Raw genomic sequence first — 10,378 nt, 5'->3', positions numbered from 1 at the left:
GGTATGACTCCATGCATGTCCATATCTTTAATTGAAGGTTCAACAGCTCCATCTCCATTCCACTAACATGACCGCTTAAATCCGTTCATAAAAAATAGTTGAATCTACCACTAACCCGATCTTGAAATAAAACCTAGAAGCCAATCTACATGTATGGCTTTGATACCACGTAGAGAAATAGCAGAAGAAAAATTAAATTGAGAAAACCTTCTGATAACTCAAGATCGTTAACTAAAATAGAAAGATTCAACTAAAGAAGAGGAAGCTATGAAAGAGAGTGTTTACTGGAATTGGGTTTATTGGCTTTGAAGTGGGTTATTGGGTCGGTTACAAATGCCTAATGTCACCCCTATTTATACTTCTCTAGAGATGGTTCTAGATATTTTTCTAAATACATCCATAAGAAAAATCTAGTTATCTTTATCTTCTAACACTACTCTATAATATCTAGATATTTCTTCAAGATAACTATCCATGATACTACACTAGGCTATTCTAGAAACTTACTAAATATCTAAGATTTTTTGTAGCTCCAAAAATCTACTTTATTATTTCACAGTGTTTACCATGATCGCGGATGCCAACTAGCGATCGGAATGAGCATTGCTTGTTGGGCTTCGCTATCGTGGTAATGGGATCGCAAACGCATTGGATGAAGGGGGAAGAGGGGCCTTGAACAGCTGTTCTTAATGAAGACAGGGTTCCTGGCGCGAATGCGTTGAAGCCATGCTAGTGAGTCGCCGCGAATGCACTACCTGCCGTGATCGTATAAGAGGGGTTGTTAGGGTGTGAGTTGGGCCCTAAAAAACTTCACTTTGTTTATAGACTAGACGGGCGTGGCCCGTGCTCACTAAAGTAATTAAATTGTTGTTCTAGCTCAGACCAAACAATTGCACTATAACTCCTTCATAAGTGACTTGGAATTGATAATCATACTAAAATGATTGAAACAAATAGCACAAAGGCTGTTTGCAACTATTGTTGTAAATTACACTCCAAAGCAGACTTCTATTAGTATAACCACTACATACAAGTTTACACTCCGTAGTAGACTTCTATTAGTATAACTGCTACATACATGGTACCAGTAACTGTAAACAAAAGAGGTAATGACCATAACTCTTTTTTTTTAAGTCAGGATGATCATTACTTGTGCACATGTCATCCATAACTGCAAGACACCTAGCTAAAGCCAAAAAATTGAATCCCACTCTCTTTAAATAAAATCTAAAACTCTCATCAACCAAGAGTTTTAAAGTTCATCTAGCACCGGCTCACCGCAACAACCGCAATGGACGTTACCAGGAAGCCATGATTTGTTGCATGTGTAAAATAGATACCATAACTAAAGACTTTTGTGCACATTATTGTGATAAATAGGTGCTTTTGTTTACAATATATATATATATATATATATATATATATATATATGAAAGAGACAACCCAAATGCATCTTCAAGAACGTCTTGATTCATCATTTCAAATGAGCTAGAGTTACAATCCCCAGCTTGGCAGCCAACTTTCGCTATTCCAGGAACCACATAACTGATAGGCATTTTGAAGTACCTTAAAAAATCAAGTAAACACCAATCAACTGCAGAAGTTAAAGTTGAGAGGAGTGCAAAAATAGAGATTATAGAGTCATAATTAAAATATACATCTATTATATTTCACCTGATAGAAAATTTACCAGATAGACCCTCATGTAGTTAATCACGAACTTGTAGACAACTTCAAATGGCAAAAATTACTAAGTGGTAGAAAGTGTGCCAACATCTCAATTGATTTGGTTAGTGATTCAGGTAAACTAAAGTGTCATTATTTAATGCCTTAATGCGATTGTCATAGCAGCCATTTCAGATATCTCTTTTCCATATTTCTCAATGAATAGGGCAGTCACAACGTGAACACCAAATAAATGAAAAATTAAACAAAATCATAAACTATAAAAGCTTCAATGTCATAAGTGAGTGTACAACAATGTCAACAGCTAGCTAAAGGAATGGAGTACAAAAAAAGAGAGAGTATAAAAAAATCATCATGAAGTGAATGTTCTACAACGATTCTCTGTTCAAGATATGTTTTCATGTTATTTTTTGCATATAAATGTTGAGTTTTTAGCCAATGTGAAGACTATTCAACTGCTATAGCTTTTGTTTGATGAGTTTCCTGAAATTGCTAAGTCTCAGCAGTTTCACCAACAAAGTTACAGATCATTCTTCTACTAAATCTATTAATGAAGTTGTGTTACTACTGAAATTGCAATTATATTGTTGTTTTAGTTAATTAGTTGTATGCACTCTGAACTTATCTTCTTGATTTTCAAATGTCTGGATAACATCCTCAGGTACATGGGTGAGAAGTACTTTTGTTGATAGCTAAAGAATAATTTATAAGAGAAATCAGAAACTGAATGAGCTCACAGATTTGTACTGCATCAGAAAATAATATATCCCAATATCAGTATCTAAAGCAATCTTATTTTAAACAGAGTTGTTGACTCTGATATGACATACACTCAATAGTAGATCTCTTACCTTTCCACCTCATATATCTCTTACCTTTCCACCTCATATATTAATCATCTAACTCATTGAGTAGCCTTTACAGTCACATAATCCTCTACTTTTCCTAACAGTTTACCCTCTCCAAAAACATAAAAGCAGCTGGTCAATCATTTTCTGAAGAATGTCCTCAAACTTATGATGCAACTGCTACAACACTCTAAGAGAAATCCGGCCAAGCAATATCTTTTTCTAGTCTTGAGGAAAAAAGTAAACAATAAACACGATGTACCTGTGAATTAGGATAGAGGTTCATCGAAACATGTATTGCTTTTTTCTTTAAGCTGCAAATGACTGAAAAGGAAGTGGAATAATATGTCAGAAAAATTAACGGAACATTGCAAAATGTAGGGAATAAAGCTCTATAGAAAATCAGTGACATATATACTACTTGTTAACCATGGAAGCAAGTCCACTCCTGTTCCTTTATTAGTTGATAACTAAAACAGTTCATGATGACAAATAAAGTTCTCCAGAAATATCCAGCAACCATAGATATGGCCATCTAAGGTTATTAGTCTAGGAAATGTCTTCAAATAGTCTAAATAAAAGAAACACTTTTTTGAAACAAAACTTTATAATCCCAAATCTACAATGATATCTTCCCGCACCCTCAAATGAAAAGAGAGTAAAAAGGAAATGAACGATCGGCCTAAGACTTTGTAAGAACAAAGAGAAAATAGAATGGTAATCATGCCTCAGATAGGTACATTCACAAAGCATTTGTAGAAAAGGCAGATAAATCAAAGTTAAATCAAGAGTCCAGGTTATTCATGTTAAAAATAGAGTGCACGTTTTCCCTTATTGAAGCAAAATTCCGAAATAGTGCATGTTCATTTAACTGAATAAGAAACTATGAGAGCAAACAAATTGATATTCCATAGACAAAGAAACACCTATGAAAATTACGAAGCGAAATTAACTCAAGAATAAAGTGAAAATTCATATTAATTTAAACTGCCGTAAGGCACACAAGGTTTGAGGAAAAAAAAATTTCCTCAATGCTATAGCATTCAAGTTTTTAGTTTTTACGTGACAGCATAAATTTGGGTAAGTACAACTTTCAACAACAACAGTTCAAAAAAATATATGACCAAAATGGCAAAAACACTCGCATGCAATAACTTTGAATAGCCATTTCTCTCCATTCCATTTCCGACATCTCAATACAGAAGACCCATAAATATTTAAAGAGACAAAGACTGAGTAAAAAAAAAAAAAAAAGAACCTAATCAACACAAAGACAAATGAAAGAGAGCTCAACGAGCAACATTGGAGAACAATCAATTTGAAAATTAGAGAATGCATCAATTTTGCAGAGGGAATTAGTAACAGAGTAGTAGTAAAAGAACATAAGTCTAAACAAAGAAGGAAAAGTGTTTTGGGGGAATATGAGTGAAAATGGCAGAGGAAAACAATTGTTCCCCACACACACGTGTATTGAAGGGTTAATATTTAGTTGCAAACTACAGGTGTCCATAGTAGAAACGCAAAATTCAATCACCCAATAACATATGTCCAAGTAGACAGTACACTTTTTTTTTTTTTACTTCAAGTAGACAGTACATTGCATTGTCCCTGTTTAGGGTGCTATTTATGTAGCTTTTTGTACAAATATTTGTAGCTGTGTTCGTCCCATCCAACTCCCACTTCTGTATATTATTATTATTATCAGAGGGGTATTGCACGTGCTGTGCAGGGGCCCAAGATTTTACATTTTAAAGCCGTGGATCCTTTGCAGTCATTATGCACAAAGTTACAGCTGTATTAATGAAGAACAAAATAACACCAGCAATGTCTAAGAGAACTGGACTTATTCAATCAAATTCAGAGCAAACATTTCATTATAGTCGATTATCACTTTATAGTAAAAAACTTTCCACCAGTAAAGAACATAAGGTAATGATTTCATTTCCATGAACATACTACTAAAACTTATCACTATATCTTTCTTGGTCTTCCGGCTAAGCAGTAGATCCATTCCAAGGTTGATCTAGAATAGCTTTACAATAGCATATTTTACTTCATTCTTCACCTTTCAACTTTCACAGCTTTCACAATGGCATAGTTGAGTTCATGATATAACTATTTGCATTGATGTATAATCCAATGGTCCAGGAAACAGATCCTAACAGTGGTCACTCTAGCCACCTAAGAGCTTAAGCCTAGTAAAATAATGAACCAGAACAACAGAATATCCAACTTCATATGAGCACACCTGAAAATCATATGGCAATGGCATGAATGAGTGAACGAATAAGTAAATTGAATTAATTAGAATGATGCATTCAACAGGAAGAATAGGAGCAGATCAAGTCCTGGGAATACTTTTCTTTTCTCCACAAGACATGTCCTTTATTTATCCAGGATGTTTTTTTCAGGACAGACCCTTTTTAGAGTTCACAACAAAGTAGCAGTACTTTATGTACTGCAATCGTGAAATAAGGTCAATGAAATAAATGAAAATCCCAAATTTGGATCAAGTCCATAAAAGGATACATTCTCTCTAAAAATATATATAAAAGCACCACTAACTATACTAACACAATATCTTAATTAAATAAATATGTTGAAAGTGTTAAAATAAGTAATTCAGCTTAGCTGGTCTATCCAGCATTATCGTTATTTGCCAGAATACTCTATGTCCAACTCGGTTAATTTTGCTTTTGGATATTCTTCTTGTTCTCATTGCTTACATGTTTTTTCAACCAGAATATTCTTTTCGTTTTCGAAGAGCTATAAACATAATTTAATAAGGAAAGTTTAACCAAGAAACTAACCTGGGAAAAAGGTAGATGAAGAAGAAGAGATCTTAAACCTAGCTTAATTATGGACGACCTTAAACAATGCCATTTGCTATCAATTTTCCTAAGGGTAAGGATTGAGTCGTTCCTCTACATCTCGACTGTAATCATGGTTTCCTAATACAATTGAAACCACACAATTTTACTGTAGAGAAAGAAATCAAGCGGTCACTCAAATGTCATCGGATCATAGTTTTATATTTGAATTTTCTTGGTAACTTACCACTGTACCTTTTAGAAAGAACTGATAGTTATTCCAAGACAAAGGAAGCTAAGAAACCACGCTGCATAACGATGACTTGATAATCATGTCATCTTCAATTTTTTGCAGAAGGAACCAGTTATTTGCAAACAACTTCATTCACTATGCTGACGTCCACAGTATCGTTCATATTGCCCAAACTTTAATCTGATAAACTCAAGCACAATAGGCACCACGTCTTTTTTATTCTTTTTATAATACACTTAAGCTACTAATCTGTTACCAAAAAAAAAAAAAAAGAGAGAGAATAAAGAGACATTGACTTACTTTCTTTCTCAATGGCCAATGCAAGATCTTGAATTATTTCACATGTTTGAGTTCTTTAACCGCATTAAATCAAGGATATCCCTTCAAAACCATTCAGAGTGAAAAGAGCAAAGCACCAGAGCTTGTATACCATCATATTGTAGCAAATAAATCAGAACCAAAAAATAAAAACTTCTGCATCAAAAAGCTTCTTTTAACTTTTTCTATCTTATTTAAGATAGCAGAATAAGATGAACCACTAACCAACAACATGGCTAAATTCAACTAGCCAACAACATGGCTAACGTCTTAATTTGTAACACTACCCAACATCTACCTTTTAAGTATTAGATCCTAGACAACTATACAATCAAGGAGATCTATATCATATAATTTTTGTTATCAAAGCAGCTAGATTACAGTCTTACAGTCAAGTGGCTTAAAATAGTATGTACGAAAAGTGGCCAACACCAATTTACATAAGTTCATTCAGAGATATGTCATGATTCAAACACCTAAGACTGCATGTGCTCAAGATTGAACCAACTCTTTTTCCTTAAAACGCCATAATTCTATGATGATGAACCAATCCAAGCCACAAACTTCAGTATTTTCTTTTTGTATAATACAGTTAATATTCTTTCATAAGACAAAAAAAAGCATGGTCAGAATATTCATACTTCTGTCCATAACCTCAGAGATGCACCAAAATAAGGAAAAAATTAGTATGATTTCAAACTTACCTCCGCGACTTTCACTTCTATCGTCTTTAGACCGAAAGAGAGTGAGATGGAATCTTGAATTTTCCTTGAACAAATTTAAGTATTCAAGTTACGAAACTCACTTCAGTTCCAGATAGGGACGAATCTGTGAGCACCGATGATATGAAATTCATTCCCAAAAAATATCTAGACAGAAAGACATCAATAATTTCAAGTCAGGCATCTTTTTCCAGTAATTATCGATCAATTTCAAAAGAGTTTGTTATACAATTAGAAAAAAAAAACAGTTAATGCTTCCCATTGAATTTCAAATTATCTATTTGAGTCATTAAAGCTCCTTTCACCATTACTGTGCAACACCTAATTCAATGATTTAGAACTTTTTTTTTTTTTTAATTAGTTATAGCTTGAAGTTAGAAGTTATAATTTACAGGTCCCCTTGAGGATCAAATAAATCATAAACCAACTATATTAGAAACTGAAATATTTACCCAATTAGAACCATAGAAAATGGGGGGTAGGCTACAAAGATTAAAGTAAAATTGATAAAATGCACTGGGTCTCAAATAAAAGAAAAATAGGACTTTTTAGTACATGAATTCTAAATAATGTTCCTGGAGTCTGGACTAACAAACTTTCTTAATTCTAAGCATTCTTCAATTTGGTTTCTTGGATTCGGACTGAATCAAGTCTATGCAATTCCTTTGATTTTTTCTTCAGAAATGTCGAAAATTTTTCTTAGGAAGTAAAAAGTTCATCCATTACCTCTCATTCTCACTCAATATGAGCTGCCCATAGACCAGTACTATAAAGCAGCTTCTTTGCAACCTTCACCCATTTCATCTTGCACTCCAGAAAAGTCCTATGTGCCTTCCATCGTTCGGTCAAGTTGAGCTGTTAAAACCACAATTTCAAATCTTATATTAAAATCTCAAATATTCATTATAGTAATAAGAAATTACATGCATGCAACACTTCAGCAATGCATAATATCAGACGAACCAATAATACAGATAGAAAAAGAAAAATGAAACGGAACTCGTAAAGAATAGGGAAAATCAGAGGAGAAGAAGAAGAAGAAGAAAATTGGACGTTTGTAAGTAACTTGAAAGGAACAGGAAAAATGAAAGTGAAAGACAGATGTCCCACAAAAATGCAAAGACCAACCATGTGTCAGGAAATTGAAGAGAACGAAAGGGCTAAACTCAATAGTAAAATACAAAATTGCTTATGACAAACATTTGAGATCCTCAGTTGGAATGTTAGGGGTCTCAATGGCCCTAATAAGCAGAAGGAGATTAAGCTCCTTTGCAATGAAGAAAAGGTTGGGTTAATTGGCTTGTTCGAAACAAAAATAAAGAGTAACAACATAGACCAAGTAGCTGCAAAGTTGTTTGGTGGGTGGCAGTATGTCTACAATAGGAGAATTTGGATTAATATAACATTGTAGTCTGTACTCCGTATTTAAAACTTTATTATATTAGTGTTTACTACGAATATAAAGTCTTTTTTGACATTATTTTTTTTGAATATGGGGTTCAATTTTTTATTTTTTTTTATATTGCTTGATTTTGTTAATATGGAGTCCACTTTTTTTACCGTGAGTTTGGAGATGGTGGGTTCCACTTTTTTTTTTATATATATTGCTTGATGTTGTTTAGTATAGGGTCAATATATATGGGGTTCATAATTATTTTTTTTACAATTTTTTTTTTATGGGCCTGTTTAATATGAGGCCTAATTTTATTTTATTTTTATATATATACTATGTTCAAAACATGATTGATATAACATTGTAATTTGTGCTCCGTATCTAAAACTTTATTATATTAGTGTTTGCTAAGAATACAAAGTCTGCACTTTTTTTTTTGACATTGTTTATTTTTTTAATATGGGATTCATTTTTTTTATATATTGCTTGATTTTGTCAATATGGGATACTATGTTCAAAACACGATTAACATAACATTATAGTTTGTGCTCCGTATTTAAAACTTTATTATATTAGTGTTTGCTATGAATACGCATCGTGTTTAATATGAGGCCCACATTTTTTTTAACATTGTTTTTTTTAAAATATGGGATTCACTTTTTTTTCAATATTGCTTGATTTTGTTAATATGGGGTCAACTTTTTTTTTCTCGTGAGTTTGGATGTGGTGGGTTCCACTTTTTTTTTTAATACTGGATGTTGTTTAATATGGGGCCCATAATTTGTTTTAATACTGGATGTTGTTGAATATGGGGCCCACAATGTTTTTTTAGGGCTTGTTTAATATGGGGCCCAAAAATATGGGATTCACTTTTTTATTCAATATTGCTTGATTTTGTTAATATGGGGTCCACTTTTTTTTTCCGTGAGTTTGGATGTGGTGGGTTTCACTTTTTTTTTTTAATACTGGATGTTGTTTAATATGGGGCCCACAATTGTTTTTTGAATATGGGGCCCACATTTTTTTTTTTTACATTTTTTTTAGGGCCTGCTTAATATGGGACCCAAAAATATGGGATTCACTTTTTTTTTCAATATTGCTTGACTTTGTTAATATGGGGTCCACTTTTTTTTCCCGTGAGTTTGGATGTGGTGGGTTCCACTTTTTTTTTAATACTGGATGTTGTTTAATATGGGGCCCACAATTGTTTTTTGAATATGGGGCCCACATTTTTTTTTTTTACATTTTTTTTAGGGCCTGCTTAATATGGGGCCCAAAAATATGGGATTCACTTTTTTTTTCAATATTGCTTGACTTTGTTAATATGGGTCTACTTTTTTTTCCCGTGAGTTTGGATGTGGTGGGTTCCACTTTTTTTTTAATACTGGATGTTATTTAATATGGGGCCACAATTTTTTTTTTTAATATGGGGCCCACATTTCTTTTTAGGGCCTGCTTAATATGGGGCCCAAAAATATGGGATTCACTTTTTTTTTCAATATTGCTTGATTTTGTTAATATGGGGTCCACTTTTTTTTCCCGTGAGTTTGGATATGGTGGGTTCCACTTTTTTTTTTAATACTGGATATTGTTTAATATGGGGTCCACAATTTTTTTTTAATACTGGATGTTGTTGAATATGGGCCCCACAATTTATTTTATTTTTACAATTTTTTTTTAGGACTTGTTTAAAATATGGGGCCCAATTTTTTTTTTTTTTATGTTGGTGGTTGGGGGGGGGGAGTCCACACACGGACGACGAAAGAAGCACCAACCGGTGCTTCTAATATAGTTGAAAAATACTAGACGGAATATGCTCGTGGTGCGCACGGGCCCAACACTTTAGATTATAGTGCATCTATGTATATGTAGTTGTCTTTGAATAGTGATATTATATATATATATATATATATTATGTTCAAAACACGATTAATATAACATTGTAGTTTGTGCTCCGTATCTAAAACTTTTTTTACTTTTTTTTTTAATATTGGTTGGTGTTTTTATAATTTGACTAATTTACCTTATTCATTATTTGATCTCCATTTGATATATTATTTTTACGACATTAATCTCTTTTCACATTTATTAGAGTAAGAATAAAAATAAAAATGTAATTAAATTCTATCTTATTATAAAATATAAATATTTTAAGTATACTTATTTTAGTAAACATAACAAATAAATGACATGGCGGAATACCAAATACAATAGTTTAATCTCTAGATTAGATCTCAGGCTAATATAAAAAAAGAAAAAAATTGTATGGTTTGACTACTTAACCTTTTGAAGAAAAGCAATTTCATTTGTTCCCATTAATGGATTGATATGCACGTGGTAATGAATCT

General features: G+C 32.7%; 1 long non-coding RNA gene across 4 annotated transcripts; it reads right to left on the bottom strand.

Annotated features, from left to right (window-relative positions):
• Nucleotides 1-1,190: 1,190 nt before the first annotated feature.
• On the bottom strand, nucleotides 1,191-9,758 carry LOC132606470 (uncharacterized). 4 transcript variants are annotated; one of them, XR_009569889.1, is made up of 7 exons: nucleotides 7,766-9,758; nucleotides 7,364-7,492; nucleotides 5,898-6,784; nucleotides 5,345-5,777; nucleotides 4,600-4,782; nucleotides 2,797-2,858; nucleotides 1,191-1,566 (listed from the first exon to the last, which is right to left on the bottom strand). It is a non-coding gene; the product is annotated as an uncharacterized LOC132606470 (long non-coding RNA). The 4 variants fall into 4 exon arrangements; XR_009569888.1 differs by having other exon boundaries at nucleotides 2,797-4,782; nucleotides 5,898-6,071; nucleotides 6,620-6,784; XR_009569886.1 differs by having other exon boundaries at nucleotides 2,797-4,782.
• Between the last annotated feature and the right edge of the window lie 620 nt (nucleotides 9,759-10,378).

This window comes from Lycium barbarum, chromosome 8 (assembly GCF_019175385.1).
Source record: "Lycium barbarum isolate Lr01 chromosome 8, ASM1917538v2, whole genome shotgun sequence".
Taxonomy (NCBI): domain Eukaryota; kingdom Viridiplantae; phylum Streptophyta; class Magnoliopsida; order Solanales; family Solanaceae; genus Lycium; species Lycium barbarum.
Note: the sequence above shows the minus strand (reverse complement) of the source record. Positions and strands in the feature narration are given on the sequence as shown.